This window comes from Musca autumnalis, unplaced genomic scaffold, assembly GCF_047663935.1.
Source record: "Musca autumnalis isolate F117 unplaced genomic scaffold, ASM4766393v1 scaffold_3, whole genome shotgun sequence".
NCBI classification, from domain to species: Eukaryota; Metazoa; Arthropoda; class Insecta; order Diptera; family Muscidae; genus Musca; species Musca autumnalis.
This window is the reverse complement of record NW_027411866.1, coordinates 70,733,115-70,737,339: the sequence shown is the minus strand read 5'-3', so window position 1 is coordinate 70,737,339 and position 4,225 is coordinate 70,733,115. Positions and strand designations below refer to the sequence as shown.

Sequence of the window (4,225 nt, the reverse complement as noted above, 5' to 3'; positions counted from 1 at the left end):
GAACGCGTCCGAAAGGGTAAACCGGACAATTATCGCGGCAATTAGGTCTTATGTGTCTGAGGACCAAAAGGATTGGGACAAGTGCCTATCTGCTATTGAGTGTTCATTGAGATCAACAGTGCACACATCCACAGGATGTTCACCCTATTTCTCTCTTTTTGGGATGCACATGATCACTCATGCCAGCGCATACGACCTAGCCAATAAACTCGGAGTTTTAGAAGATGGATCGGTAGACATCGTATCAAAACATAACTTACTCGAATTGATTAGAGATTCCGTGAAAGAGAAACTTCACGACTCATATGAGAAATCTGCTGCAAAGTACAATAAAAGATCTCGAGAAATCATTTTTAAGCCAGGCCAGGAAATATTAAGGAGGAATTTCGTACTTAGCAATGCATCTAAGAATCTGAATGCAAAGTTATGCCGTAAGTTTGTGAAATGTAGAGTCGTGAGGAAACTTGGCAACTCGCTTTATGAAATCGAGGACCTTCAGGGCCGAAGGATAGGTAACTATCATGCCAAAGACCTCCAACATATTGTGCCTCGTTGATAATTACCCGGCTGCTCAGTCGGTGGAGCATGAGACTCTTACTCTCAGGGTCGTGGTTCTTCCCCACGTTTTGGCGTTGAAGATCGGTTGACTTCCCGAGTCAGCAATCCTTCGACGGGTCTTTGTATTACTGCTCGGGTTTGTTATGTCGCCCTCCACCTAATAACGACTTAGCGTATGAATCGTATTCATTTAGTTCAATCATCGTACGTCAAGCATGATTGACATTTTAATTGAACAATATGGCAACACGAACATGACAAACCGGCTATGTATTCGGGCATGTAAAACAACTCCATGTAAAATTGCAATCATTGCATAAAAACGAGTCGAAGCGGTAAGACAATCAACAAGTGAGTTCGTTAGTGAAGTAAAGGAAAATTCCAGAGGAATTGTAAATTCCTCTCGGCAAAGTCAAACCTAATTTCGTATATCCTAATTGAATTTTTAAGAGGATAAGGTGAGTGTTAAAACACAGCAATTCCCTATATTTCCACCCTGAAATATGTTTGCAAAAACAGCTTTGTAAATTTCTTTACAATTTTACAGAAATTGCATGCTGTACCGATAACGGTACTCGTAGTAATTGGATTCACGTGCGGATTATATGGTATATAACACCACGTGCCTTTATACGCAAGATCCCGTTACTTAAACCTGCCACCCACATGGAGTGCCAACAAAAAAAAACTGCAATTTTATTTCTGTGAAATCATCACCACCTGTCCGAACGCGTTTGTTACAAATATTGTTGCAGCTAAATAAGCCGGATTCCACACCAACACCTGTGGTTTCCAATAGTGTCTTACCGCCGAACTCGTTTATACAACTGCAAAGCAATACCTCGTCAGCAGTTTGGAGTTAATAATTTTATGTGTGCACGGAAAAATCCATTTGCAAACTCCATCAAGCAATAGCGCCATCGACACCTACGGCCACCATACCACCACGTGTCCATCACCAAGGTAAATTAAGCGGCACCAGCGATTTGGAAAAGCACAACATCATCTCAGTGCACAGTGATCTCATATCATCATCACATTTCGCTGCCCCTGGACTATATCACAGTGGAATTATTAAGTAATCCGTAAGTGACAGACACGCTCCAATTTCCTCGTGGGGATAACCTGTACACACCCGTTGTATAACACTAGAATTGCTTTTGTACCCCAAACCTGTCGATTGTCATACAAGCCCAAACCAAAACCCACGTGGCACCAACACCAGCCTACATCCATGGTAACACGCTTTGTCAAATTACACCACCTTTTGGGTCTTCGAATATAAGCAACACACCGCCGATGAAGTCGTAAGCCGTCCCAACAACATCTAGCGATAAACAGATCGGCACTAGGAACACAAAAAACTTCGCCATAAACAGCACCCTCAACAATTTTGCTTAATCACAATTCCGTTTTGCAATCGTCAGCCATAGCCATATTCAACTTTAGCTTCCGGACCACAGTTTCATCAATAGCCATATTGTCTCTACACACCATCCAATTTTCCAGTTTTCATCAAAAATCATCACTCAAGCCATCACTCAACTCATAAATTGTTTCACATCATGCCTGCACATCTCATCAAAATTCATCATACTAAATAAAGGATACATTTACCGGACGTCATTGCTAGAGGACAAAATACAAGATAAGTACTTTTTTTGTGCATTGAACGTAAGTCCAAATCAAAGAACATTTTTTTTGTCATTGTTGGTAGTGATTATTAACGTAATTTTTATAAAAATTATTTGGATTTTTAAATATTATTGTTACTCCGTGATTATACACCCAATAGGATTATACATCTGAAAATTATAAGCCTCCACTATACAATTATTGATATTTGAATTATTTAAATATTTTATCATGACGTCATACCTACTTTTGTGCAAAAAGTAGTTATCTCACAATAAGGCAAAATCAAATACATTTTCTACGCTCTATAATCTAGTTTATTCAGTAAATGAAGCATACTTTTAGGCATAATAGAATTTATCACACTGTCTATCCAGAGTAAACTCATGATTATTATTATCTTTTGTGAATTTGATATGATTTTCCCATTTATCTTTCTTGAGAACATTGACTATACAGTACCCATATTATACTAGTCGAGCTCGAGTAGGTAGGGTGGATTCGAATATAGATAAATTGTTGTGCACAAAAGCACATATAGATGGGATCGTCATCGTTAAACTTTATAGTTCCTACTTTTTATCTTTAGTATAACAGATAAGGAATCATACTTTATTATCGTTAATTATAAGCCCTATAATAATAAGCACTAATTGAATAAGCTTATTAACCCATTGTTTACAAAACCACCTATAGAATAAAAGAGGTATGAAATGAAATTTAAATAACACTAAGCAACATTTATAATGGATTGAAAATCGATATAAAGGTAATGTAAAGGTACAGGTTCAGTCAACGGACTTTTTGGGGGTTCTCATAAAACATGGGACCCATAAGGGGATTCATAACAGGATCCATAGGGAGGGCGAATGGGCACCCGATAACACCAGGGGCCCCAGAACCATTTGGTAGCAATAAATAATTTCGTTTTCTTTTTGGTCTTTTTAAATGTTTTGTGCATCACTTAATGTACATGTGCTAGTGTGTGACGAGCCAGCCGGAGCCCAAACAAAAATATTATAATTCATACCAAATCCACCAGGGTATGACATTTGCCACCGCGCACATCAGCTAGCCACATGCAACATTACATGCTTAAGAAGTAAATTAGACAGTATCCTCATTGCACCATGCAAATTTGTACAAGTCCAGTAACTTCTTGTAAACGACTAAGGCCTTTTGCATTGTACTGAAGAGTAAACGAACAGTATCCAGTAAAAATTTTTACAAATTGTGAGTAAACGAACACACATATATTCAACACTTCAAATCACTGAAATACCCCCCATAATACATGTTAACTTCTTCGGTATACTCAAAATGCTTTCTTGCGCATCAATTTTTGAATGAACCGAAAAATCAATTCAAAATGCATTCCATAGAGTGTATATTTATTCACTACAAAGAACTAATGCAAAATGTGTGCCTAAGAAGTAAATTAGACAGTATCCTCATTGCACCATGCCCTTGTAAAAATCGTGACTTCTTTCAAGTAAAAAGATGTAGTCCGAAATCACTTGCACTCATGATTCAACTACTTCTTTGGCTACAAACATTTTGCTGCGTTATTATGTTTGCATGTTCGTTCTTCTGTTCAATCTGGCTCTAGGTCTATCTCCAGTTCCAGGAAAGTGGCTGCTTCGATGGGATGTAATCACAGATACACTGGTGCGGTCGATTTCCGCCCAATAAGAATTTAGGCGACTGCAATATCCAAAGCGTAGTTGAGCCAAAACTACTCTAGTTTGTCGTGACAGTTGACACTCCTCAGCTGCGATAGATGGGGGATGTACTGCAAGGACTTTATTCACACTATTTTTGCTTATGACCTTAGCAACTGTATCCGTGTGAATACTATTTAAAACTGCTTGATATGCCTGTTTATCCTGGGGTAACGCCCAAGCAAGTACTGTAACGAAAGTATCTCATTGTGTTGCTTTACTGGAAGAATCTTTGCCTCCTCATGTAGATGGTCCAATGAAGACTTGAGGAGGCACCCTGTTGCTGTTCTCCGGGCGGATTTTTGGCAGGT

The 4,225-nt window shown here is 38.7% G+C and overlaps 1 long non-coding RNA gene across 1 annotated transcript; it reads left to right on the top strand.

The window, feature by feature from the left end:
- The first annotated feature begins 808 nt into the window (after positions 1 to 808).
- On the top strand, positions 809 to 2,918 carry LOC141400108 (uncharacterized). The gene is made up of 2 exons (XR_012412082.1): positions 809 to 1,016; positions 1,106 to 2,918. It is a non-coding gene; the product is annotated as an uncharacterized lncRNA (long non-coding RNA).
- Positions 2,919 to 4,225: the final 1,307 nt, after the last annotated feature.